General features: G+C 46.7%; 35 non-coding genes across 35 annotated transcripts; all 35 read right to left on the minus strand.

Annotated features, from left to right (window-relative positions):
- Positions 1–901: 901 nt before the first annotated feature.
- Trnak-cuu (transfer RNA lysine (anticodon CUU)) lies at positions 902–974 on the minus strand. Its single transcript has one exon. It is a non-coding gene; the product is annotated as a tRNA-Lys (tRNA).
- Positions 975–1424: 450 nt separating this feature from the next.
- On the minus strand, positions 1425–1497 carry Trnar-ucg (transfer RNA arginine (anticodon UCG)). The gene has a single exon. It is a non-coding gene; the product is annotated as a tRNA-Arg (tRNA).
- A 480-nt stretch (positions 1498–1977) lies between these two features.
- Trnat-agu (transfer RNA threonine (anticodon AGU)) lies at positions 1978–2049 on the minus strand. The gene has a single exon. It is a non-coding gene; the product is annotated as a tRNA-Thr (tRNA).
- Positions 2050–2905: 856 nt separating this feature from the next.
- Trnar-ucg (transfer RNA arginine (anticodon UCG)) lies at positions 2906–2978 on the minus strand. Its single transcript has one exon. It is a non-coding gene; the product is annotated as a tRNA-Arg (tRNA).
- A 516-nt stretch (positions 2979–3494) lies between these two features.
- Positions 3495–3566, minus strand: Trnat-agu (transfer RNA threonine (anticodon AGU)). Its single transcript has one exon. It is a non-coding gene; the product is annotated as a tRNA-Thr (tRNA).
- A 338-nt stretch (positions 3567–3904) lies between these two features.
- Trnak-cuu (transfer RNA lysine (anticodon CUU)) lies at positions 3905–3977 on the minus strand. Its single transcript has one exon. It is a non-coding gene; the product is annotated as a tRNA-Lys (tRNA).
- A 450-nt stretch (positions 3978–4427) lies between these two features.
- Positions 4428–4500, minus strand: Trnar-ucg (transfer RNA arginine (anticodon UCG)). The gene has a single exon. It is a non-coding gene; the product is annotated as a tRNA-Arg (tRNA).
- A 914-nt stretch (positions 4501–5414) lies between these two features.
- Positions 5415–5487, minus strand: Trnak-cuu (transfer RNA lysine (anticodon CUU)). The gene has a single exon. It is a non-coding gene; the product is annotated as a tRNA-Lys (tRNA).
- Positions 5488–5937: 450 nt separating this feature from the next.
- Positions 5938–6010, minus strand: Trnar-ucg (transfer RNA arginine (anticodon UCG)). The gene has a single exon. It is a non-coding gene; the product is annotated as a tRNA-Arg (tRNA).
- Positions 6011–7447: 1437 nt separating this feature from the next.
- Positions 7448–7520, minus strand: Trnar-ucg (transfer RNA arginine (anticodon UCG)). The gene has a single exon. It is a non-coding gene; the product is annotated as a tRNA-Arg (tRNA).
- Positions 7521–8024: 504 nt separating this feature from the next.
- Positions 8025–8096, minus strand: Trnat-agu (transfer RNA threonine (anticodon AGU)). Its single transcript has one exon. It is a non-coding gene; the product is annotated as a tRNA-Thr (tRNA).
- An 861-nt stretch (positions 8097–8957) lies between these two features.
- On the minus strand, positions 8958–9030 carry Trnar-ucg (transfer RNA arginine (anticodon UCG)). The gene has a single exon. It is a non-coding gene; the product is annotated as a tRNA-Arg (tRNA).
- Positions 9031–11037: 2007 nt separating this feature from the next.
- Positions 11038–11109, minus strand: Trnat-agu (transfer RNA threonine (anticodon AGU)). The gene has a single exon. It is a non-coding gene; the product is annotated as a tRNA-Thr (tRNA).
- An 861-nt stretch (positions 11110–11970) lies between these two features.
- Trnar-ucg (transfer RNA arginine (anticodon UCG)) lies at positions 11971–12043 on the minus strand. Its single transcript has one exon. It is a non-coding gene; the product is annotated as a tRNA-Arg (tRNA).
- Positions 12044–12535: 492 nt separating this feature from the next.
- Trnat-agu (transfer RNA threonine (anticodon AGU)) lies at positions 12536–12607 on the minus strand. Its single transcript has one exon. It is a non-coding gene; the product is annotated as a tRNA-Thr (tRNA).
- Positions 12608–12945: 338 nt separating this feature from the next.
- Trnak-cuu (transfer RNA lysine (anticodon CUU)) lies at positions 12946–13018 on the minus strand. The gene has a single exon. It is a non-coding gene; the product is annotated as a tRNA-Lys (tRNA).
- A 450-nt stretch (positions 13019–13468) lies between these two features.
- Positions 13469–13541, minus strand: Trnar-ucg (transfer RNA arginine (anticodon UCG)). Its single transcript has one exon. It is a non-coding gene; the product is annotated as a tRNA-Arg (tRNA).
- A 495-nt stretch (positions 13542–14036) lies between these two features.
- Trnat-agu (transfer RNA threonine (anticodon AGU)) lies at positions 14037–14108 on the minus strand. Its single transcript has one exon. It is a non-coding gene; the product is annotated as a tRNA-Thr (tRNA).
- Positions 14109–14446: 338 nt separating this feature from the next.
- On the minus strand, positions 14447–14519 carry Trnak-cuu (transfer RNA lysine (anticodon CUU)). The gene has a single exon. It is a non-coding gene; the product is annotated as a tRNA-Lys (tRNA).
- A 446-nt stretch (positions 14520–14965) lies between these two features.
- On the minus strand, positions 14966–15038 carry Trnar-ucg (transfer RNA arginine (anticodon UCG)). Its single transcript has one exon. It is a non-coding gene; the product is annotated as a tRNA-Arg (tRNA).
- A 495-nt stretch (positions 15039–15533) lies between these two features.
- Trnat-agu (transfer RNA threonine (anticodon AGU)) lies at positions 15534–15605 on the minus strand. Its single transcript has one exon. It is a non-coding gene; the product is annotated as a tRNA-Thr (tRNA).
- An 861-nt stretch (positions 15606–16466) lies between these two features.
- Positions 16467–16539, minus strand: Trnar-ucg (transfer RNA arginine (anticodon UCG)). The gene has a single exon. It is a non-coding gene; the product is annotated as a tRNA-Arg (tRNA).
- Positions 16540–17034: 495 nt separating this feature from the next.
- Positions 17035–17106, minus strand: Trnat-agu (transfer RNA threonine (anticodon AGU)). The gene has a single exon. It is a non-coding gene; the product is annotated as a tRNA-Thr (tRNA).
- Positions 17107–17967: 861 nt separating this feature from the next.
- On the minus strand, positions 17968–18040 carry Trnar-ucg (transfer RNA arginine (anticodon UCG)). The gene has a single exon. It is a non-coding gene; the product is annotated as a tRNA-Arg (tRNA).
- A 495-nt stretch (positions 18041–18535) lies between these two features.
- Positions 18536–18607, minus strand: Trnat-agu (transfer RNA threonine (anticodon AGU)). Its single transcript has one exon. It is a non-coding gene; the product is annotated as a tRNA-Thr (tRNA).
- A 338-nt stretch (positions 18608–18945) lies between these two features.
- On the minus strand, positions 18946–19018 carry Trnak-cuu (transfer RNA lysine (anticodon CUU)). Its single transcript has one exon. It is a non-coding gene; the product is annotated as a tRNA-Lys (tRNA).
- Positions 19019–19468: 450 nt separating this feature from the next.
- On the minus strand, positions 19469–19541 carry Trnar-ucg (transfer RNA arginine (anticodon UCG)). Its single transcript has one exon. It is a non-coding gene; the product is annotated as a tRNA-Arg (tRNA).
- Positions 19542–20036: 495 nt separating this feature from the next.
- Trnat-agu (transfer RNA threonine (anticodon AGU)) lies at positions 20037–20108 on the minus strand. The gene has a single exon. It is a non-coding gene; the product is annotated as a tRNA-Thr (tRNA).
- Positions 20109–20969: 861 nt separating this feature from the next.
- Trnar-ucg (transfer RNA arginine (anticodon UCG)) lies at positions 20970–21042 on the minus strand. Its single transcript has one exon. It is a non-coding gene; the product is annotated as a tRNA-Arg (tRNA).
- Positions 21043–21537: 495 nt separating this feature from the next.
- Positions 21538–21609, minus strand: Trnat-agu (transfer RNA threonine (anticodon AGU)). The gene has a single exon. It is a non-coding gene; the product is annotated as a tRNA-Thr (tRNA).
- An 860-nt stretch (positions 21610–22469) lies between these two features.
- Trnar-ucg (transfer RNA arginine (anticodon UCG)) lies at positions 22470–22542 on the minus strand. The gene has a single exon. It is a non-coding gene; the product is annotated as a tRNA-Arg (tRNA).
- A 924-nt stretch (positions 22543–23466) lies between these two features.
- On the minus strand, positions 23467–23539 carry Trnak-cuu (transfer RNA lysine (anticodon CUU)). The gene has a single exon. It is a non-coding gene; the product is annotated as a tRNA-Lys (tRNA).
- A 450-nt stretch (positions 23540–23989) lies between these two features.
- Positions 23990–24062, minus strand: Trnar-ucg (transfer RNA arginine (anticodon UCG)). Its single transcript has one exon. It is a non-coding gene; the product is annotated as a tRNA-Arg (tRNA).
- Positions 24063–24571: 509 nt separating this feature from the next.
- Trnat-agu (transfer RNA threonine (anticodon AGU)) lies at positions 24572–24644 on the minus strand. Its single transcript has one exon. It is a non-coding gene; the product is annotated as a tRNA-Thr (tRNA).
- Positions 24645–25503: 859 nt separating this feature from the next.
- Positions 25504–25576, minus strand: Trnar-ucg (transfer RNA arginine (anticodon UCG)). The gene has a single exon. It is a non-coding gene; the product is annotated as a tRNA-Arg (tRNA).
- Positions 25577–26021: the final 445 nt, after the last annotated feature.

Raw genomic sequence — 26021 nt, forward strand, 5'->3', positions numbered from 1 at the left:
TATACGATTCATCTCGAAACGCTCACACCCCCTGAGGAATTGTGTTTTCGTTCCACACAGCCGCTGCCCCTTACTCTTTCCCACCCATTCGTTACATTCAACCTCTTACGAGACCGACCAAACATAGACAGGAAAACAAGACCACACACTTTGCGCAATCGGAATCGATGGCAGGGTGTCCCTCGCCGCATTTGCTACGATGGCCATTTGCTAATTCTGCAGAAGCGGCGGCGGCGACGACGACGACGACGACGACGACGACGACGACCGCGGGAGGCTCAGAGATTTGTGAGAAATACATCTATAAAATGTAATTCAGAATGCCTCGTCCCACCTTATGCCGTACCGCTTTGGCAAATGCTTTATCAGCGCCATTCGCCTTAATCACATCTGAGAGTAATTCTTAATAAAACGCCTCTCGCTAATTCTTCGCCATCACAGATACTGTTTGCTAGACGGCCATGACGCGCAACTGATTTCCAAAATTCGTCTTCCTCCTATGAGGATGGAACTCACGACTCCTGGTTTACTAGACCAGTGCTCTACCACTGAGCTAAAGAGGCGCGGCCTAGCGGAGCTTTTGCGTACTTCGTCCGTACGGTCGTCTGAATCTTCAGACTTCAGCTGACAACACTTCATATTTTTCACTAATACTTGCAGCTATGGCGACCCATTACTGCTTGGATACACATCTGACACGTAGCCGATGTTCTCTCCAAACAAAGTCACCTGCACTTCAGAACATGACTTTCACACATGTCTACAAAATCACCTTCACCTTCAAATACAGTTTTCTTGCGACTGATTGAGACGTAGGCAAATTTTAAAGTTGCTATTTCCATTACATCACGTTAATCAGAAAATCGGTAATTTACATCTGCAGTGGAGAAAAATTCCGTTCCGCCCAGCGAAGGGCTCGAACCCACGACCCTGTGATTAAGAGTCTCATGCTCTACCGACTGAGCTAGCCGTGCTGCCTCGTTGGGTACGTCCTGGGTAGCATATCACACAGTACTCGTTTGGGTTGGTTGGTCCCATACAGAATCTCTCCATGCTGCCTAATGTTTTCCTAACGACACTCGTCACGTACTTCACTTTTATTTCATAATCATTTCTGAGAGGTAAAGGAATTGCATGACAATCTGCAGAGCTAGCGGCGTCAAAATTAACACACATACTTGACGTGACTCAAAAGCCGAACGAGTTACTTTCCGACGTTGTTTTAGATGTGCAAGTGCCAGTCAAACCTCGCGGTGAGGGCACTCTGCCGACCATTTCGCTAGTTAAAACCGGTCTTCTTGTGTGTGTTTCAAGCTCAAGACCATCTCCAAGCACAAAATGGTCAACAGCAACATTCAGACGGTTTCGTACTGCACAATTGCTACATTAAAACGGTATGTTTGTTTCTCAGAACTGGAAAAACACGACCGTGACAGGATTCGAACCTGCAATCTTCGGATCCGAAATCCGACGCCTTATCCATTAGGCAACACGGTCACTGACGACCAAGTATAACTTATATACGATTCATCTCGAAACGCTCACACCCCCTGAGGAATTGTGTTTTCGTTCCACACAGCCGCTGCCCCTTACTCTTTCCCACCCATTCGTTACATTCAACCTCTTACGAGACCGACCACACACTTTGCGCAATCGAAATCGATGGCAGGGTGTCCCTCGCCGCATTTGCTACGATGGCCGTTTGCTAATTCTGCAGAAGCGGCGGCGGCGGCGACGACGACGACGACGACGACCGCGAGAGGCTCAGAGATTTGTGAGAAATACATCTATAAAATGTAATTCAGAATGCCTCGTCCCACCTTATGCCGTACCGCTTTGGCAAATGCTTTATCAGCGCCATTCGCCTTAATCACATCTGAGAGTAATTCTTAATAAAACGCCTCTCGCTAATTGTTCGCCATCACAGATACTGTTTGCTATACGGCCATGACGCGCAACTGATTTCCAAAATTCGTCTTCCTCCTGTGAGGATGGAACTCACGACTCCTGGTTTACTAGACCAGTGCTCTACCACTGAGCTAAAGAGGCGCGGCCTAGCGGAACTTTAGCGTACTTCGCCGCACGGTCGTCTGAATCTTCAGACTTCAGGTGACAACACTTCATATTTTTGACTATTATTAGCAGCTATGGCGACCCATTACTGCTTGGCTACACATCTGACACGTAGCCGATGTTCTCTCCAAACAAAACCACCTGCACTTCAGAACATGACTTTCACATGTCTACAAAATCACCTTCACCTTCAAATACAGTTTTCTTGCGACTGATTGAGACGTAGGCAAATTTTAAAGTTGCTATTTCCATTACATCACGTTAATCAGAAAATCGGTAATTTACATCTGCAGTGGAGAAAAATTCCGTTCTGCCCAGCGAAGGGCTCGAACCCACCACCCTGTGATTAAGAGTCTCATGCTCTACCGACTGAGCTAGCGGTGCTGCCTCGTTGGGTACCTCCTGGGTAGCAGATCACACAGTACTCGTTTGGGTTGGTTGGTCCCATACAGAATCTCTCCATGCTGCCTAATGTTTTCCTAACGACACTCCACGTACTTCACTTTTATCTCATAATCATTTCTGAGAGGTAAAGGAATTGCATGACAATCTGCAGAGCTAGCGGCGTCAAAATTAACACACATACTTGACGTGACTCAAAAGCCGAACGAGTTACTTTCCGACGTTGTTTTAGATGTGCAAGTGCCAGTCAAACCTCGCGGTGAGGGCACTCTGCCGACCATTTCGCTAGTTAACACCGGTCTTCTTGTGTGTCTTTCAAGCTCAAGACCATCTCCAAGCACAAAATGGTCAACAGCAACATTCAGACGGTTTCGTACTGCACAATTGCTACATTAAAACGGTATGTTTGTTTCTCAGAACTGGAAAAACACGACCGTGACAGGATTCGTACCTGCAATCTTCGGATCCGAAGTCCGACGCCTTATCCATTAGGCCACACGGTCACTGACGACCAAGTATAACTTATATACGATTCATCTCGAAACGCTCACACCCCCTGAGGAATTGTGTTTTCGTTCCACACAGCCGCTGCCCCTTACTCTTTCCCACCCATTCGTTACATTCACCCTCTTACGAGACCGACCAAACATAGACAGGAAAACAAGACCACACACTTTGCGCAATCGGAATCGATGGCAGGGTGTCCCTCGCCGCATTTGCTACGATGGCCATTTGCTAATTCTGCAGAAGCGGCGGCGGCGACGACGACGACGACGACGACGACGAAGACGACGACCGCGGGAGGCTCAGAGATTTGTGAGAAATACATCTATAAAATGTAATTCAGAATGCCTCGTCCCACCTTATGCCGTACCGCTTTGGCAAATGCTTTATCAGCGCCATTCGCCTTAATCACATCTGAGAGTAATTCTTAATAAAACGCCTCTCGCTAATTGTTCGCCATCACAGATACTGTTTGCTATACGGCCATGACGCGCAACTGATTTCCAAAATTCGTCTTCCTCCTGTGAGGATGGAACTCACGACTCCTGGTTTACTAGACCAGTGCTCTACCACTGAGCTAAAGAGGCGCGGCCTAGCGGAACTTTTGCGTACTTCGTCCGTACGGTCGTCTGAATCTTCAGACTTCAGCTGACAACACTTCATATTTTTCACTAATATTTGCAGCTATGGCCACCCATTACTGCTTGGATACACATCTGACACGTAGCCGATGTTCTCTCCAAACAAAGTCACCTGCACTTCAGAACATGACTTTCACACATGTCTACAAAATCACCTTCACCTTCAAATACAGTTTTCTTGCGACTGATTGAGACGTAGGCAAATTTTAAAGTTGCTATTTCCATTACATCACGTTAATCAGAAAATCGGTAATTTACATCTGCAGTGGAGAAAAATTCCGTTCCGCCCAGCGAAGGGCTCGAACCCACGACACTGTGATTAAGAGTCTCATGCTCTACCGACTGAGCTAGCCGTGCTGCCTCGTTGGGTACGTCCTGGGTAGCAGATCACACAGTACTCGTTTGGGTTGGTTGGTCCCATACAGAATCTCTCCATGCTGCCTAATGTTTTCCTAACGACACTCGTCACGTACTTCACTTTTATTTCATAATCATTTCTGAGAGGTAAAGGAATTGCATGACAATCTGCAGAGCTAGCGGCGTCAAAATTAACACACATACTTGACGTGACTCAAAAGCCGAACGAGTTACTTTCCGACGTTGTTTTAGATGTGCAAGTGCCAGTCAAACCTCGCGGTGAGGGCACTCTGCCGACCATTTCGCTAGTTAACACCGGTCTTCTTGTGTGTGTTTCAAGCTCAAGACCATCTTCAAGCACAAAATGGTCAACAGCAACATTCAGACGGTTTCGTACTGCACAATTGCTACATTAAAACGGTATGTTTGTTTCTCAGAAATGGAAAAACACGACCGTGACAGGATTCGAACCTGCAATCTTCGGATCCGAAGTCCGACGCCTTATCCATTAGGCCTCACGGTCACTGACGACCAAGTATAACTTATATACGATTCATCTCGAAACGCTCACACCCCCTGAGGAATTGTGTTTTCGTTCCACACAGCCGCTGCCCCTTACTCTTTCCCACCCATTCGTTACATTCAACCTCTTACGAGACCGACCAAACATAGACAGGAAAACAAAACCTCACACTTTGCGCAATCGGAATCGATGGCAGGGTGTCCCTCGCCGCATTTGCTACGATGGCCATTTGCTAATTCTGCAGAAGCGGCGGCGGCGACGACGACGACGAAGACGACGACCGCGGGAGGCTCAGAGATTTGTGAGAAATACATCTATAGAATGTAATTCAGAATGCCTCGTCCCACCTTATGCCGTACCGCTTTGGCAAATGCTTTATCAGCGCCATTCGCCTTAATCACATCTGAGAGTAATTCTTAATAAAACGCCTCTCGCTAATTGTTCGCCATCACAGATACTGTTTGCTATACGGCCATGACGCGCAACTGATTTCCAAAATTCGTCTTCCTCCTGTGAGGATGGAAATCACGACTCCAGGTTTACTAGACCAGTGCTCTACCACTGAGCTAAAGAGGCGCGGCCTAGCGGAACTTTTGCGTACTTCGTCCGTACGGTCGTCTGAATCTTCAGACTTCAGCTGACAACACTTCATATTTTTCACTAATATTTGCAGCTATGGCGACCCATTACTGCTTGGATACACATCTGACACGTAGCCGATGTTCTCTCCAAACAAAGTCACCTGCACTTCAGAACATGACTTTCACACATGTCTACAAAATCACCTTCACCTTCAAATACAGTTTTCTTGCGACTGATTGAGACGTAGGCAAATTTTAAAGTTGCTATTTCCATTACATCACGTTAATCAGAAAATCGGTAATTTACATCTGCAGTGGAGAAAAATTCCGTTCCGCCCAGCGAAGGGCTCGAACCCACGACCCTGTGATTAAGAGTCTCATGCTCTACCGACTGAGCTAGCCGTGCTGCCTCGTTGGGTACGTCCTGGGTAGCAGATCACACAGTACTCGTTTGGGTTGGTTGGTCCCATACAGAATCTCTCCATGCTGCCTAATGTTTTCCTAACGACACTCGTCACGTACTTCACTTTTATTTCATAATCATTTCTGAGAGGTAAAGGAATTGCATGACAATCTGCAGAGCTAGCGGCGTCAAAATTAACACACATACTTGACGTGACTCAAAAGCCGAACGAGTTACTTTCCGACGTTGTTTTAGATGTGCAAGTGCCAGTCAAACCTCGCGGTGAGGGCACTCTGCCGACCATTTCGCTAGTTAACACCGGTCTTCTTGTGTGTGTTTCAAGCTCAAGACCATCTTCAAGCACAAAATGGTCAACAGCAACATTCAGACGGTTTCGTACTGCACAATTGCTACATTAAAACGGTATGTTTGTTTCTCAGAAATGGAAAAACACGACCGTGACAGGATTCGAACCTGCAATCTTCGGATCCGAAGTCCGACGCCTTATCCATTAGGCCTCACGGTCACTGACGACCAAGTATAACTTATATACGATTCATCTCGAAACGCTCACACCCCCTGAGGAATTGTGCTTTCGTTCCACACAGCCGCTGCCCCTTACTCTTTCCCACCCATTCGTTACATTCAACCTCTTACGAGACCGACCAAACATAGACAGGAAAACAAAACCTCACACTTTGCGCAATCGGAATCGATGGCACGGTGTCCCTCGCCGCATTTGCTACGATGGCCATTTGCTAATTCTGCAGAAGCGGCGGCGGCGACGACGACGACGAAGACGACGACCGCGGGAGGCTCAGAGATTTGTGAGAAATACATCTATAGAATGTAATTCAGAATGCCTCGTCCCACCTTATGCCGTACCGCTTTGGCAAATGCTTTATCAGCGCCATTCGCCTTAATCACATCTGAGAGTAATTCTTAATAAAACGCCTCTCGCTAATTGTTCGCCATCACAGATACTGTTTGCTATACGGCCATGACGCGCAACTGATTTCCAAAATTCGTCTTCCTCCTGTGAGGATGGAAATCACGACTCCAGGTTTACTAGACCAGTGCTCTACCACTGAGCTAAAGAGGCGCGGCCTAGCGGAACTTTTGCGTACTTCGTCCGTACGGTCGTCTGAATCTTCAGACTTCAGCTGACAACACTTCATATTTTTCACTAATATTTGCAGCTATGGCGACCCATTACTGCTTGGATACACATCTGACACGTAGCCGATGTTCTCTCCAAACAAAGTCACCTGCACTTCAGAACATGACTTTCACACATGTCTACAAAATCACCTTCACCTTCAAATACAGTTTTCTTGCGACTGATTGAGACGTAGGCAAATTTTAAAGTTGCTATTTCCATTACATCACGTTAATCAGAAAATCGGTAATTTACATCTGCAGTGGAGAAAAATTCCATTCCGCCCAGCGAAGGGCTCGATCCCACGACCCTGTGATTAAGAGTCTCATGCTCTACCGACTGAGCTAGCCGTGCTGCCTCGTTGGGTACCTCCTGGGTAGCAGATCACACAGTACTCGTTTGGGTTGGTTGGTCCCATACAGAATCTCTCCATGCTGCCTAATGTTTTCCTAACGACACTCGTCACGTACTTCACTTTTATTTCATAATCATTTCTGAGAGGTAAAGGAATTGCATGACAATCTGCAGAGCTAGCGGCGTCAAAATTAACACACATACTTGATGTGACTCAAAAGCCGAACGAGTTACTTTCCGACGTTGTTTTAGATGTGCAAGTGCCAGTCAAACCTCGCGGTGAGGGCACTCTGCCGACCATTTCGCTAGTTAAAACCGGTCTTCTTGTGTGTGTTTCAAGCTCAAGACCATCTTCAAGCACAAAATGGTCAACAGCAACATTCAGACGGTTTCGTACTGCACAATTGCTACATTAAAACGGTATGTTTGTTTCTCAGAACTGGAAAAACACGACCGTGACAAGATTCGAACCTGCAATCTTCGGATCCGAAGTCCGACGCCTTATCCATTAGGCCACACGGTCACTGACGACCAAGTATAACTTATATACGATTCATCTCGAAACGCTCACACCCCCTGAGGAATTGTGTTTTCGTTCCACACAGCCGCTGCCCCTTACTCTTTCCCACCCATTCGTTACATTCAACCTCTTACGAGACCGACCAAACATAGACAGGAAAACAAGACCACACACTTTGCGCAATCGGAATCGATGGCAGGGTGTCCCTCGCCGCATTTGCTACGATGGCCATTTGCTAATTCTGCAGAAGCGGCGGCGGCGACGACGACGACGAAGACGACGACCGCGGGAGGCTCAGAGATTTGTGAGAAATACATCTATAGAATGTAATTCAGAATGCCTCGTCCCACCTTATGCCGTACCGCTTTGGCAAATGCTTTATCAGCGCCATTCGCCTTAATCACATCTGAGAGTAATTCTTAATAAAACGCCTCTCGCTAATTCTTCGCCATCACAGATACTGTTTGCTAGACGGCCATGACGCGCAACTGATTTCCAAAATTCGTCTTCCTCCTGTGAGGATGGAACTCACGACTCCTGGTTTACTAGACCAGTGCTCTACCACTGAGCTAAAGAGGCGCGGCCTAGCGGAACTTTTGCGTACTTCGTCCGTACGGTCGTCTGAATCTTCAGACTTCAGCTGACAACACTTCATATTTTTCACTAATATTTGCAGCTATGGCGACCCATTACTGCTTGGATACACATCTGACACGTAGCCGATGTTCTCTCCAAACAAAATCACCTGCACTTCAGAACATGACTTTCACACATGTCTACAAAATCACCTTCACCTTCAAATACAGTTTTCTTGCGACTGATTGAGACGTAGGCAAATTTTAAAGTTGCTATTTCCATTACATCACGTTAATCAGAAAATCGGTAATTTACATCTGCAGTGGAGAAAAATTCCGTTCTGCCCAGCGAACGGCTCGAACCCACGACCCTGTGATTAAGAGTCTCATGCTCTACCGACTGAGCTACCCGTGCTGCCTCGTTGGGTACCTCCTGGGTAGCAGATCACACAGTACTCGTTTGGGTTGGTTGGTCCCATACAGAATCTCTCCATGCTGCCTAATGTTTTCCTAACGACACTCGTCACGTACTTCACTTTTATTTCATAATCATTTCTGAGAGGTAAAGGAATTGCATGACAATCTGCAGAGCTAGCGGCGTCAAAATTAACACACATACTTGACGTGACTCAAAAGCCGAACGAGTTACTTTCCGACGTTGTTTTAGATGTGCAAGTGCCAGTCAAACCTCGCGGTGAGGGCACTCTGCCGACCATTTCGCTAGTTAACACCGGTCTTCTTGTGTGTGTTTCAAGCTCAAGACCATCTTCAAGCACAAAATGGTCAACAGCAACATTCAGACGGTTTCGTACTGCACAATTGCTACATTAAAACGGTATGTTTGTTTCTCAGAAATGGAAAAACACGACCGTGACAGGATTCGAACCTGCAATCTTCGGATCCGAAGCCCGACGCCTTATCCATTAGGCCTCACGGTCGCTGACGACCAAGTATAACTTATATACGATTCATCTCGAAACGCTCACACCCCCTGAGGAATTGTGTTTTCGTTCCACACAGCCGCTGCCCCTTACTCTTTCCCACCCATTCGTTACATTCAACCTCTTACGAGACCGACCAAACATAGACAGGAAAACAAAACCTCACACTTTGCGCAATCGGAATCGATGGCAGGGTGTCCCTCGCCGCATTTGCTACGATGGCCATTTGCTAATTCTGCAGAAGCGGCGGCGGCGACGACGACGACGAAGACGACGACCGCGGGAGGCTCAGAGATTTGTGAGAAATACATCTATAGAATGTAATTCAGAATGCCTCGTCCCACCTTATGCCGTACCGCTTTGCAAATGCTTTATCAGCGCCATTCGCCTTAATCACATCTGAGAGTAATTCTTAATAAAACGCCTCTCGCTAATTGTTCGCCATCACAGATACTGTTTGCTATACGGCCATGACGCGCAACTGATTTCCAAAATTCGTCTTCCTCCTGTGAGGATGGAAATCACGACTCCAGGTTTACTAGACCAGTGCTCTACCACTGAGCTAAAGAGGCGCGGCCTAGCGGAACTTTTGCGTACTTCGTCCGTACGGTCGTCTGAATCTTCAGACTTCAGCTGACAACACTTCATATTTTTCACTAATATTTGCAGCTATGGCGACCCATTACTGCTTGGATACACATCTGACACGTAGCCGATGTTCTCTCCAAACAAAGTCACCTGCACTTCAGAACATGACTTTCACACATGTCTACAAAATCACCTTCACCTTCAAATACAGTTTTCTTGCGACTGATTGAGACGTAGGCAAATTTTAAAGTTGCTATTTCCATTACATCACGTTAATCAGAAAATCGGTAATTTACATCTGCAGTGGAGAAAAATTCCGTTCCGCCCAGCGAAGGGCTCGATCCCACGACCCTGTGATTAAGAGTCTCATGCTCTACCGACTGAGCTAGCCGTGCTGCCTCGTTGGGTACCTCCTGGGTAGCAGATCACACAGTACTCGTTTGGGTTGGTTGGTCCCATACAGAATCTCTCCATGCTGCCTAATGTTTTCCTAACGACACTCGTCACGTACTTCACTTTTATTTCATAATCATTTCTGAGAGGTAAAGGAATTGCATGACAATCTGCAGAGCTAGCGGCGTCAAAATTAACACACATACTTGATGTGACTCAAAAGCCGAACGAGTTACTTTCCGACGTTGTTTTAGATGTGCAAGTGCCAGTCAAACCTCGCGGTGAGGGCACTCTGCCGACCATTTCGCTAGTTAAAACCGGTCTTCTTGTGTGTGTTTCAAGCTCAAGACCATCTTCAAGCACAAAATGGTCAACAGCAACATTCAGACGGTTTCGTACTGCACAATTGCTACATTAAAACGGTATGTTTGTTTCTCAGAACTGGAAAAACACGACCGTGACAAGATTCGAACCTGCAATCTTCGGATCCGAAGTGCGACGCCTTATCCATTAGGCCACACGGTCATTGACGACCAAGTATAACTTATATACGATTCATCTCGAAACGCTCACACCCCCTGAGGAATTGTGTTTTCGTTCCACACAGCCGCTGCCCCTTACTCTTTCCCACCCATTCGTTACATTCAACCTCTTACGAGACCGACCAAACATAGACAGGAAAACAAGACCACACACTTTGCGCAATCGGAATCGATGGCAGGGTGTCCCTCGCCGCATTTGCTACGATGGCCATTTGCTAATTCTGCAGAAGCGGCGGCGGCGACGACGACGACGACGACCGCGGGAGGCTCAGAGATTTGTGAGAAATACATCTATAGAATGTAATTCAGAATGCCTCGTCCCACCTTATGCCGTACCGCTTTGGCAAATGCTTTATCAGCGCCATTCGCCTTAATCACATCTGAGAGTAATTCTTAATAAAACGCCTCTCGCTAATTCTTCGCCATCACAGATACTGTTTGCTAGACGGCCATGACGCGCAACTGATTTCCAAAATTCGTCTTCCTCCTGTGAGGATGGAACTCACGACTCCTGGTTTACTAGACCAGTGCTCTACCACTGAGCTAAAGAGGCGCGGCCTAGCGGAACTTTTGCGTACTTCGTCCGTACGGTCGTCTGAATCTTCAGACTTCAGCTGACAACACTTCATATTTTTCACTAATATTTGCAGCTATGGCGACCCATTACTGCTTGGATACAGATCTGACACGTAGCCGATGTTCTCTCCAAACAAAATCACCTACACTTCAGAACATGACTTTCACACATGTCTACAAAATCACCTTCACCTTCAAATACAGTTTTCTTGCTACTGATTGAGACGTAGGCAAATTTTAAAGTTGCTATTTCCATTACATCACGTTAATCAGAAAATCGGTAATTTACATCTGCAGTGGAGAAAAATTCCGTTCCGCCCAGCGAACGGCTCGAACCCACGACCCTGTGATTAAGAGTCTCATGCTCTACCGACTGAGCTAGCCGTGCTGCCTCGTTGGGTACCTCCTGGGTAGCAGATCACACAGTACTCGTTTGGGTTGGTTGGTCCCATACAGAATCTCTCCATGCTGCCTAATGTTTTCCTAACGACACTCGTCACGTACTTCACTTTTATTTCATAATCATTTCTGAGAGGTAAAGGAATTGCATGACAATCTGCAGAGCTAGCGGCGTCAAAATTAACACACATACTTGACGTGACTCAAAAGCCGAACGAGTTACTTTCCGACATTGTTTTAGATGTGCAAGTGCCAGTCAAACCTCGCGGTGAGGGCACTCTGCCGACCATTTCGCTAGTTAAAACCGGTCTTCTTGTGTGTGTTTCAAGCTCAAGACCATCTCCAAGCACAAAATGGTCAACAGCAACATTCAGACGGTTTCGTACTGCACAATTGCTACATTAAAACGGTATGTTTGTTTCTCAGAACTGGAAAAGCACGACCGTGACAGGATTCGAACCTGCAATCTTCGGATCCGAAGTCCGACGCCTTATCCATTAGGCCACACGGTCACTGACGACCAAGTATAACTTATATACGATTCATCTCGAAACGCTCACACCCCCTGAGGAATTGTGTTTTCGTTCCACACAGCCGCTGCCCCTTACTCTTTCCCACCCATTCGTTACATTCAACCTCTTACGAGACCGACCAAACATAGACAGGAAAACAAGACCACACACTTTGCGCAATCGGAATCGATGGCAGGATGTCCCTCGCCGCATTTGCTACGATGGCCGTTTGCTAATTCTGCAGAAGCGGCGGCGGCGACGACGACGACCGCGGGAGGCTCAGAGATTTGTGAGAAATACATCTATAGAATGTAATTCAGAATGCCTCGTCCCACCTTATGCCGTACCGCTTTGGCAAATGCTTTATCAGCGCCATTCGCCTTAATCACATCTGAGAGTAATTCTTAATAAAACGCCTCTCGCTAATTGTTCGCCATCACAGATACTGTTTGCTATACGGCCATGACGCGCAACTGATTTCCAAAATTCGTCTTCCTCCTGTGAGGATGGAACTCACGACTCCTGGTTTACTAGACCAGTGCTCTACCACTGAGCTAAAGAGGCGCGGCCTAGCGGAACATTTGCGTACTTCGTCCGTACGGTCGTCTGAATCATCAGACTTCAGCTGACAACACTTCATATTTTTGACTAATATTAGCAGCTATGGCGACCCATTACTGCTTGGATACACATCTGACACGTAGCCGATGTTCTCTCCAAACAAAATCACCTGCACTTCAGAACATGACTTTCACACATGTCTACAAAATCAGCTTCACCTTCAAATACAGTTTTCTTGCGACTGATTGAGACGTAGGCAAATTTTAAAGTTGCTATTTCCATTACATCACGTTAATCAGAAAATCGGTAATTTACATCTGCAGTGGAGAAAAATTCCGTTCCGCCCAGCGAAGGGCTCGAACCCACGACCCTGTGATTAAGAGTCTCATGCTCTACCGACTGAGCTAGCCGCGCTGCCTCGTTGGGTACTTCCTGGGTAGCAGATCACACAGTACTCGTTTGGGTTGGTTGGTCCCATACAGAATCTCTCCATGCTGCCTAATGTTTTCCTAACGACACTCGTCACGTACTTCACTTTTATTTCATAATCATTTCTGAGAGGTAAAGGAATTGCATGACAATCTGCAGAGCTAGCGGCGTCAAAATTAACACACATACTTGACGTGACTCAAAAGCCGAACGAGTTACTTTCCGACGTTGTTTTAGATGTGCAAGTGCCAGTCAAACCTCGCGGTGAGGGCACTCTGCCGACCATTTCGCTAGTTAACACCGGTCTTCTTGTGTGTGTTTCAAGCTCAAGACCATCTTCAAGCACAAAATGGTCAACAGCAACATTCAGACGGTTTCGTACTGCACAATTGCTACATTAAAACGGTATGTTTGTTTCTCAGAACTGGAAAAACACGACCGTGACAGGATTCGAACCTGCAATCTTCGGATCCGAAGTCCGACGCCTTATCCATTAGGCCACACGGTCACTGACGACCAAGTATAACTTATATACGATTCATCTCGAAACGCTCACACCCCCTGAGGAATTGTGTTTTCGTTCCACACAGCCGCTGCCCCTTACTCTTTCCCACCCATTCGTTACATTCAACCTCTTACGAGACCGACCAAACATAGACAGGAAAACAAGACCACACACTTTGCGCAATCGGAATCGATGGCAGGGTGTCCCTCGCCGCATTTGCTACGATGGCCGTTTGCTAATTCTGCAGAAGCGGCGGCGTCGACGAAGACGACGACCGCGGGAGGATCAGAGATTTGTGAGAAATACATCTATAAAATGTAATTCAGAATGCCTCGTCCCACCTTATGCCGTACCGCTTTGGCAAATGCTTTATCAGCGCCATTCGCCTTAATCACATTTGAGAGTAATTCTTAATAAAACGCCTCTCGCTAATTCTTCGCCATCACAGATACTGTTTGCTATACGGCCATGACGCGCAACTGATTTCCAAAATTCGTCTTCCTCCTGTGAGGATGGAACTCACGACTCCTGGTTTACTAGACCAGTGCTCTACCACTGAGCTAAAGAGGCGCGGCCTAGCGGAACTTTTGCGTACTTCGTCCGTACGGTCGTCTGAATCTTCAGACTTCAGCTGACAACACTTCATATTTTTCACTAATATTTGCAGCTATGGCGACCCATTACTGCTTGGATACAGATCTGACACGTAGCCGATGTTCTCTCCAAACAAAATCACCTGCACTTCAGAACATGACTTTCACACATGTCTACAAAATCACCTTCACCTTCAAATACAGTTTTCTTGCTACTGATTGAGACGTAGGCAAATTTTAAAGTTGCTATTTCCATTACATCACGTTAATCAGAAAATCGGTAATTTACATCTGCAGTGGAGAAAAATTCCGTTCCGCCCAGCGTAAGGCTCGAACCCACGACCCTGTGATTAAGAGTCTCATGCTCTACCGACTGAGCTAGCCGTGCTGCCTCGTTGGGTACCTCCTGGGTAGCAGATCACACAGTACTCGTTTGGGTTGGTTGGTCCCATACAGAATCTCTCCATGCTGCCTAATGTTTTCCTAACGACACTCGTCACGTACTTCACTTTTATTTCATAATCATTTCTGAGAGGTAAAGGAATTGCATGACAATCTGCAGAGCTAGCGGCGTCAAAATTAACACACATACTTGACGTGACTCAAAAGCCGAACGAGTTACTTTCCGACATTTAGATGTGCAAGTGCCAGTCAAACCTCGCGGTGAGGGCACTCTGCCGACCATTTCGCTAGTTAAAACCGGTCTTCTTGTGTGTGTTTCAAGCTCAAGACCATCTCCAAGCACAAAATGGTCAACAGCAACATTCAGACGGTTTCGTACTGCACAATTGCTACATTAAAACGGTATGTTTGTTTCTCAGAACTGGAAAAGCACGACCGTGACAGGATTCGAACCTGCAATCTTCGGATCCGAAGTCCGACGCCTTATACATTAGGCCACACGGTCACTGACGACCAAGTATAACTTATATACGATTCATCTCGAAACGCTCACACCCCCTGAGGAATTGTGTTTTCGTTCCACACAGCCGCTGCCCCTTACTCTTTCCCACCCATTCGTTACATTCAACCTCTTACGAGACCGACCAAACATAGACAGGAAAACAAGACCACACACTTTGCGCAATCGGAATCGATGGCAGGGTGTCCCTCGCCGCATTTGCTACGATGGCCGTTTGCTAATTCTGCAGAAGCGGCGGCGTCGACGAAGACGACGACCGCGGGAGGCTCAGAGATTTGTGAGAAATACATCTATAAAATGTAATTCAGAATGCCTCGTCCCACCTTATGCCGTACCGCTTTGGCAAATGCTTTATCAGCGCCATTCGCCTTAATCACATCTGAGAGTAATTCTTAATAAAACGCCTCTCGCTAATTCTTCGCCATCACAGATACTGTTTGCTATACGGCCATGACGCGCAACTGATTTCCAAAATTCGTCTTCCTCCTGTGAGGATGGAACTCACGACTCCTGGTTTACTAGACCAGTGCTCTACCACTGAGCTAAAGAGGCGCGGCCTAGCGGAACTTTTGTGTACTTCGTCCGTACGGTCGTCTGAATCTTCAGACTTCAGCTGACAACACTTCATATTTTTCACTAATATTTGCAGCTATGGCGACCCATTACTGCTTGGATACAGATCTGACACGTAGCCGATGTTCTCTCCAAACAAAATCACCTGCACTTCAGAACATGACTTTCACACATGTCTACAAAATCACCTTCACCTTCAAATACAGTTTTCTTGCTACTGATTGAGACGTAGGCAAATTTTAAAGTTGCTATTTCCATTACATCACGTTAATCAGAAAATCGGTAATTTACATCTGCAGTGGAGAAAAATTCCGTTCCGCCCAGCGAAAGGCTCGAACCCACGACCCTGTGATTAAGAGTCTCATGCTCTACCGACTGAGCTAGCCGTGCTGCCTCGTTGGGTACCTCCTGGGTAGCAGATCACACAGTACTCGTTTGGGTTGGTTGGTCCCATACAGAATCTCTCCATGCTGCCTAATGTTTTCCTAACGACACTCGTCACGTACTTCACTTTTATTTCATAATCATTTCTGAGAGGTAAAGGAATTGCATGACAATCTGCAGAGCTAGCGGCGTCAAAATTAACACACATACTTGACGTGACTCAAAAGCCGAACGAGTTACTTTCCGACATTGTTTTAGATGTGCAAGTGCCAGTCAAACCTCGCGGTGAGGGCACTCTGCCGACCATTTCGCTAGTTAAAACCGGTCTTCTTGTGTGTGTTTCAAGCTCAAGACCATCTCCAAGCACAAAATGGTCAACAGCAACATTCAGACGGTTTCGTACTGCACAATTGCTACATTAAAACGGTATGTTTGTTTCTCAGAACTGGAAAAGCACGACCGTGACAGGATTCGAACCTGCAATCTTCGGATCCGAAGTCCGACGCCTTATACATTAGGCCACACGGTCACTGACGACCAAGTATAACTTATATACGATTCATCTCGAAACGCTCACACCCCCTGAGGAATTGTGTTTTCGTTCCACACAGCCGCTGCCCCTTACTCTTTCCCACCCATTCGTTACATTCAACCTCTTACGAGACCGACCAAACATAGACAGGAAAACAAGACCACACACTTTGCGCAATCGGAATCGATGGCAGGGTGTCCCTCGCCGCATTTGCTACGATGGCCGTTTGCTAATTCTGCAGAAGCGGCGGCGTCGACGAAGACGACGACCGCGGGAGGCTCAGAGATTTGTGAGAAATACATCTATAAAATGTAATTCAGAATGCCTCGTCCCACCTTATGCCGTACCGCTTTGGCAAATGCTTTATCAGCGCCATTCGCCTTAATCACATCTGAGAGTAATTCTTAATAAAACGCCTCTCGCTAATTCTTCGCCATCACAGATACTGTTTGCTATACGGCCATGACGCGCAACTGATTTCCAAAATTCGTCTTCCTCCTGTGAGGATGGAACTCACGACTCCTGGTTTACTAGACCAGTGCTCTACCACTGAGCTAAAGAGGCGCGGCCTAGCGGAACTTTTGTGTACTTCGTCCGTACGGTCGTCTGAATCTTCAGACTTCAGCTGACAACACTTCATATTTTTCACTAATATTTGCAGCTATGGCGACCCATTACTGCTTGGATACAGATCTGACACGTAGCCGATGTTCTCTCCAAACAAAATCACCTGCACTTCAGAACATGACTTTCACACATGTCTACAAAATCACCTTCACCTTCAAATACAGTTTTCTTGCTACTGATTGAGACGTAGGCAAATTTTAAAGTTGCTATTTCCATTACATCACGTTAATCAGAAAATCGGTAATTTACATCTGCAGTGGAGAAAAATTCCGTTCCGCCCAGCGAACGGCTCGAACCCACGACCCTGTGATTAAGAGTCTCTTGCTCTACCGACTGAGCTAGCCGTGCTGCCTCGTTGGGTACCTCCTGGGTAGCAGATCACACAGTACTCGTTTGGGTTGGTTGGTCCCATACAGAATCTCTCCATGCTGCCTAATGTTTTCCTAACGACACTCGTCACGTACTTCACTTTTATTTCATAATCATTTCTGAGAGGTAAAGGAATTGCATGACAATCTGCAGAGCTAGCGGCGTCAAAATTAACACACATACTTGACGTGACTCAAAAGCCGAACGAGTTACTTTCCGACATTGTTTTAGATGTGCAAGTGCCAGTCAAACCTCGCGGTGAGGGCACTCTGCCGACCATTTCGCTAGTTAAAACCGGTCTTCTTGTGTGTGTTTCAAGCTCAAGACCATCTCCAAGCACAAAATGGTCAACAGCAACATTCAGACGGTTTCGTACTGCACAAGTGCTACATTAAAACGGTATGTTTGTTTCTCAGAACTGGAAAAGCACGACCGTGACAGGATTCGAACCTGCAATCTTCGGATCCGAAGTCCGACGCCTTATCCATTAGGCCACACGGTCACTGACGACCAAGTATAACTTATATACGATTCATCTCGAAACGCTCACACCCCCTGAGGAATTGTGTTTTCGTTCCACACAGCCGCTGCCCCTTACTCTTTCCCACCCATTCGTTACATTCAACCTCTTACGAGACCGACCAAACATAGACAGGAAAACAAGACCACACACTTTGCGCAATCGGAATCGATGGCAGGGTGTCCCTCGCCGCATTTGCTACGATGGCCGTTTGCTAATTCTGCAGAAGCGGCAGCGTCGACGAAGACGACGACCGCGGGAGGCTCAGAGATTTGTGAGAAATACATCTATAAAATGTAATTCAGAATGCCTCGTCCCACCTTATGCCGTACCGCTTTGGCAAATGCTTTATCAGCGCCATTCGCCTTAATCACATCTGAGAGTAATTCTTAATAAAACGCCTCTCGCTAATTCTTCGCCATCACAGATACTGTTTGCTATACGGCCATGACGCGCAACTGATTTCCAAAATTCGTCTTCCTCCTGTGAGGATGGAACTCACGACTCCTGGTTTACTAGACCAGTGCTCTACCACTGAGCTAAAGAGGCGCGGCCTAGCGGAACTTTTGCGTACTTCGTCCGTACGGTCGTCTGAATCTTCAGACTTCAGCTGACAACACTTCATATTTATCACTAATATTTGCAGCTATGGCGACCCATTACTGCTTGGATACAGATCTGACACGTAGCCGATGTTCTCTCCAAACAAAATCACCTGCACTTCAGAACATGACTTTCACACATGTCTACAAAATCAGCTTCACCTTCAAATACAGTTTTCTTGCGACTGATTGAGACGTAGGCAAATTTTAAAGTTGCTATTTCCATTACATCACGTTAATCAGAAAATCGGTAATTTACATCTGCAGTGGAGAAAAATTCCGTTCCGCCCAGCGAAGGGCTCGAACCCACGACCCTGTGATTAAGAGTCTCATGCTCTACCGACTGAGCTAGCCGTGCTGCCTCGTTGGGTACTTCCTGGGTGGCAGATCACACAGTACTCGTTTGGGTTGGTTGGTCCCATACAGAATCTCTCCATGCTGCCTAATGTTTTCCTAACGACACTCGTCACGTACTTCACTTTTATTTCATAATCATTTCTGAGAGGTAAAGGAATTGCATGACAATCTGCAGAGCTAGCGGCGTCAAAATTAACACACATACTTGACGTGACTCAAAAGCCGAACGAGTTACTTTCCGACGTTGTTTTAGATGTGCAAGTGCCAGTCAAACCTCGCGGTGAGGGCACTCTGCCGACCATTTCGCTAGTTAACACCGGTCTTCTTGTGTGTGTTTCAAGCTCAAGACCATCTTCAAGCACAAAATGGTCAACAGCAACATTCAGACGGTTTCGTACTGCACAATTGCTACATTAAAACGGTATGTTTGTTTCTCAGAACTGGAAAAGCACGACCGTGACAGGATTCGAACCTGCAATCTTCGGATCCGAAGTCCGACGCCTTATACATTAGGCCACACGGTCACTGACGACCAAGTATAACTTATATACGATTCATCTCGAAACGCTCACACCCCCTGAGGAATTGTGTTTTCGTTCCACACAGCCGCTGCCCCTTACTCTTTCCCACCCATTCGTTACATTCAACCTCTTACGAGACCGACCAAACATAGACAGGAAAACAAGACCACACACTTTGCGCAATCGGAATCGATGGCAGGGTGTCCCTCGCCGCATTTGCTACGATGGCCGTTTGCTAATTCTGCAGAAGCGGCGGCGTCGACGAAGACGACGACCGCGGGAGGCTCAGAGATTTGTGAGAAATACATCTATAAAATGTAATTCAGAATGCCTCGTCCCACCTTATGCCGTACCGCTTTGGCAAATGCTTTATCAGCGCCATTCGCCTTAATCACATCTGAGAGTAATTCTTAATAAAACGCCTCTCGCTAATTCTTCGCCATCACAGATACTGTTTGCTATACGGCCATGACGCGCAACTGATTTCCAAAATTCGTCTTCCTCCTGTGAGGATGGAACTCACGACTCCTGGTTTACTAGACCAGTGCTCTACCACTGAGCTAAAGAGGCGCGGCCTAGCGGAACTTTTGTGTACTTCGTCCGTACGGTCGTCTGAATCTTCAGACTTCAGCTGACAACACTTCATATTTTTCACTAATATTTGCAGCTATGGCGACCCATTACTGCTTGGATACAGATCTGACACGTAGCCGATGTTCTCTCCAAACAAAATCACCTGCACTTCAGAACATGACTTTCACACATGTCTACAAAATCACCTTCACCTTCAAATACAGTTTTCTTGCTACTGATTGAGACGTAGGCAAATTTTAAAGTTGCTATTTCCATTACATCACGTTAATCAGAAAATCGGTAATTTACATCTGCAGTGGAGAAAAATTCCGTTCCGCCCAGCGAACGGCTCGAACCCACGACCCTGTGATTAATAGTCTCAAGATCTACCGACTGAGCTAGCCGTGCTGCCTCGTTGGGTACCTCCTGGGTAGCAGATCACACAGTACTCGTTTGGGTTGGTTGGTCCCATACAGAATCTCTCCATGCTGCCTAATGTTTACCTAACGACACTCGTCACGTACTTCACTTTTATTTCATAATCATTTCTGAGAGGTAAAGGAATTGCATGACAATCTGCAGAGCTAGCGGCGTCAAAATTAACACACATACTTGACGTGACTCAAAAGCCGAACGAGTTACTTTCCGACATTGTTTTAGATGTGCAAGTGCCAGTCAAACCTCGCGGTGAGGGCACTCTGCCGACCATTTCGCTAGTTAAAACCGGTCTTCTTGTGTGTGTTTCAAGCTCAAGACCATCTCCAAGCACAAAATGGTCAACAGCAACATTCTGACGGTTTCGTACTGCACAATTGCTACATTAAAACGGTATGTTTGTTTCTCAGAACTGGAAAAGCACGACCGTGACAGGATTCGAACCTGCAATCTTCGGATCCGAAGTCCGACGCCTTATCCATTAGGCCACACGGTCACTGACGACCAAGTATAACTTATATACGATTCATCTCGAAACGCTCACACCCCCTGAGGAATTGTGTTTTCGTTCCACACAGCCGCTGCCCCTTACTCTTTCCCACCCATTCGTTACATTCAACCTCTTACGAGACCGACCAAACATAGACAGGAAAACAAGACCACACACTTTGCGCAATCGGAATCGATGGCAGGGTGTCCCTCGCCGCATTTGCTACGATGGCCGTTTGCTAATTCTGCAGAAGCGGCAGCGTCGACGAAGACGACGACCGCGGGAGGCTCAGAGATTTGTGAGAAATACATCTATAAAATGTAATTCAGAATGCCTCGTCCCACCTTATGCCGTACCGCTTTGGCAAATGCTTTATCAGCGCCATTCGCCTTAATCACATCTGAGAGTAATTCTTAATAAAACGCCTCTCGCTAATTCTTCGCCATCACAGATACTGTTTGCTATACGGCCATGACGCGCAACTGATTTCCAAAATTCGTCTTCCTCCTGTGAGGATGGAACTCACGACTCCTGGTTTACTAGACCAGTGCTCTACCACTGAGCTAAAGAGGCGCGGCCTAGCGGAACTTTTGCGTACTTCGTCCGTACGGTCGTCTGAATCTTCAGACTTCAGCTGACAACACTTCATATTTATCACTAATATTTGCAGCTATGGCGACCCATTACTGCTTGGATACAGATCTGACACGTAGCCGATGTTCTCTCCAAACAAAATCACCTGCACTTCAGAACATGACATTCACACATGTCTACAAAATCACCTTCACCTTCAAATACAGTTTTCTTGCTACTGATTGAGACGTAGGCAAATTTTAAAGTTGCTATTTCCATTACATCACGTTAATCAGAAAATCGGTAATTTACATCTGCAGTGGAGAAAAATTCCGTTCCGCCCTGGAAGGGCTCGAACCCACGACCCTGTGATTAAGAGTCTCATGCTCTACCGACTGAGCTAGCCGTGCTGCCTCGTTGGGTACCTCCTGGGTAGCAGATCACACAGTACTCGTTTGGGTTGGTTGGTCCCATACAGAATCTCTCCATGCTGCCTAATGTTTTCCTAACGACACTCGTCACGTACTTCACTTTTATTTCATAATCATTTCTGAGAGGTAAAGGAATTGCATGACAATCTGCAGAGCTAGCGGCGTCAAAATTAACACACATACTTGACGTGACTCAAAAGCCGAACGAGTTACTTTCCGACGTTGTTTTAGATGTGCAAGTGCCAGTCAAACCTCGCGGTGAGGGCACTCTGCCGACCATTTCGCTAGTTAAAACCGGTCTTCTTGTGTGTGTTTCAAGCTCAAGACCATCTCCAAGCACAAAATGGTCAACAGCAACATTCAGACGGTTTCGTACTGCACAATTGCTACATTAAAACGGTATGTTTGTTTCTCAGAACTGGAAAAGCACGACCGTGACAGGATTCGAACCTGCAATCTTCGGATCCGAAGTCCGACGCCTTATCCATTAGGCCACACGGTCACTGACGACCAAGTATAACTTATATACGATTCATCTCGAAACGCTCACACCCCCTGAGGAATTGTGTTTTCGTTCCACACAGCCGCTGCCCCTTACTCTTTCCCACCCATTCGTTACATTCAACCTCTTACGAGACCGACCAAACATAGACAGGAAAACAAGACCACACACTTTGCGCAATCGGAATCGATGGCAGGGTGTCCCTCGCCGCATTTGCTACGATGGCCTTTTGCTAATTCTGCAGAAGCGGCGGCGGCGGCGACGACGACGACGACGACGACGAAGACGACGACCGCGGGAGGTTCAGAGATTTGTGAGAAATACATCTATAGAATGTAATTCAGAATGCCTCGTCCCACCTTATGCCGTACCGCTTTGGCAAATGCTTTATCAGCGCCATTCGCCTTAATCACATCTGAGAGTAATTCTTAATAAAACGCCTCTCGCTAATTGTTCGCCATCACAGATACTGTTTGCTATACGGCCATGAGGCGCAACTGATTTCCAAAATTCGTCTTCCTCCTGTGAGGATGGAACTCACGACTCCTGGTTTACTAGACCAGTGCTCTACCACTGAGCTAAAGAGACGCGGCCTAGCGGAACTTTTGCGTACTTCGTCCGTACGGTCGTCTGAATCTTCAGACTTCAGCTGACAACACTTCATATTTTTCACTAATATTAGCAGCTATGGCGACCCATTACTGCTTGGCTACACATCTGACACGTAGCCGATGTTCTCTCCAAACAAAACCACCTGCACTTCAGAACATGACTTTCACATATCTACAAAATCACCTTCACCTTCAAATACAGTTTTCTTGCTACTGATTGAGACGTAGGCAAATTTTAAAGTTGCTATTTCCATTACATCACGTTAATCAGAAAATCGGTAATTTACATCTGCAGTGGAGAAAAATTCCGTTCCGCCCAGCGAAGGGCTCGAACCCACGACCCTGTGATTAAGAGTCTCATGCTCTACCGACTGAGCTAGCCGTGCTGCCTCGTTGGGTACCTCCTGGGTAGCAGATCACACAGTACTCGTTTGGGTTGGTTGGTCCCATACAGAATCTCTCCATGCTGCCTAATGTTTTCCTAACGACACTCGTCACGTACTTCACTTTTATTTCATAATCATTTCTGAGAGGTAAAGGAATTGCATGACAATCTGCAGAGCTAGCGGCGTCAAAATTAACACACATACTTGACGTGACTCAAAAGCCGAACGAGTTACTTTCCGACGTTGTTTTAGATGTGCAAGTGCCAGTCAAACCTCGCGGTGAGGGCACTCTGCCGACCATTTCGCTAGTTAACACCGGTCTTCTTGTGTGTCTTTCAAGCTCAAGACCATCTCCAAGCACAAAATGGTCAACAGCAACATTCAGACGGTTTCGTACTGCACAATTGCTACATTAAAACGGTATGTTTGTTTCTCAGAACTGGAAAAACACGACCGTGACAGGATTCGAACCTGCAATCTTCGGATCCGAAGTCCGACGCCTTATCCATTAGGCCACACGGTCACTGACGACCAAGTATAACTTATATACGATTCTTCTCGAAACGCTCACACCCCCTGAGGAATTGTGTTTTCGTTCCACACAGCCGCTGCCCCTTACTCTTTCCCACCCATTCGTTACATTCAACCTCTTACGAGACCGACCAAACATAGACAGGAAAACAAGACCACACACTTTGCGCAATCGGAATCGATGGCAGGGTGTCCCTCGCCGCATTTGCTACGATGGCCATTTGCTAATTCTGCAGAAGCGGCGGCGGCGACGACGACGACGACGACGAAGACGAAGACCGCGGGAGGCCCAGAGATTTGTGAGAAATACATCTATAGAATGTAATTCAGAATGCCTCGTCCCACCTTATGCCGTACCGCTTTGGCAAATGCTTTATCAGCGCCATTCGCCTTAATCACATCTGAGAGTAATTCTTAATAAAACGCCTCTCGCTAATTGTTCGCCATCACAGATACTGTTTGCTATACGGCCATGACGCGCAATTGATTTCCAAAATTCGTCGTCCTCATGTGAGGATGGAACTCACGACTCCTGGTTTACTAGACCAGTGCTCTACCACTGAGCTAAAGAGGCGCGGCCTAGCGGAACTTTTGCGTACTTCGTCCGTACGGTCGTCTGAATCTTCAGACTTCAGCTGACAACACTTCATATTTTTGACTAATATTAGCAGCTATGGCGACCCATTACTGCTTGGCTACACATCTGACACGTAGCCGATGTTCTCTCCAAACAAAACCACCTGCACTTCAGAACATGACTTTCACATGTCTACAAAATCACCTTCACCTTCAAATACAGTTTTCTTGCGACTGATTGAGACGTAAGCAAATTTTAAAGTTGCTATTTCCATTACATCACGTTAATCAGAAAATCGGTAATTTACATCTGCAGTGGAGAAAAATTCCGTTCCGCCCAGCAGAGGGCTCGAACCCACGACCCTGTGATTAAGAGCCTCATATTCTACCGACTGAGCTAGCCGTGCTGCCTCGTTGGGTACCTCCTGGGTAGCAGATCACACAGTACTCGTTTGGGTTGGTTGGTCCCATACAGAATCTCTCCATGCTGCCTAATGTTTTCCTAACGACACTCGTCACGTACTTCACTTTTATTTCATAATCATTTCTGAGAGGTAAAGGAATTGCATGACAATCTGCAGAGCTAGCGGCGTCAAAATTAACACACATACTTGACGTGACTCAAAAGCCGAACGAGTTACTTTCCGACGTTGTTTTAGATGTGCAAGTGCCAGTCAAACCTCGCGGTGAGGGCACTCTGCCGACCATTTCGCTAGTTAACACCGGTCTTCTTGTGTGTGTTTCAAGCTCAAGACCATCTTCAAGCACAAAATGGTCAACAGCAACATTCAGACGGTTTCGTACTGCACAATTGCTACATTAAAACGGTATGTTTGTTTCTCAGAACTGAAAAAACACGACCGTGACAGGATTCGAAACTGCAATCTTCGGATCCGAAGTCCGACGCCTTATCCATTAGGCCACACGGTCACTGACGACGAAGTATAACTTATATACGATTCATCTCGAAACGCTCACACCCCCTGAGGAATTGTGTTTTCGTTCCACACAGCCGCTGCCCCTTACTCTTTCCCACCCATTCGTTACATTCAACCTCTTACGAGACCGACCAAACATAGACAGGAAAACAAGGCCACACACTTTGCGCAATCGGAATCGATGGCAGGGTGCCCTCGCCGCATTTGCTACGATGGCCATTTGCTAATTCTGCAGAAGCGGCGGCGGCGACGACGACGACGACGACGACGACGACGACGAAGACGACGACCGCGGGAGGCTCAGAGATTTGTGAGAAATACATCTATAAAATGTAATTCAGAATGCCTCGTCCCACCTTATGCCGTACCGCTTTGGCAAATGCTTTATCAGCGCCATTCGCCTTAATCACATCTGAGAGTAATTCTTAATAAAACGC

The sequence above is a fragment of the Schistocerca gregaria genome, chromosome 3, assembly GCF_023897955.1.
Source record: "Schistocerca gregaria isolate iqSchGreg1 chromosome 3, iqSchGreg1.2, whole genome shotgun sequence".
NCBI lineage: Eukaryota > Metazoa > Arthropoda > Insecta > Orthoptera > Acrididae > Schistocerca > Schistocerca gregaria.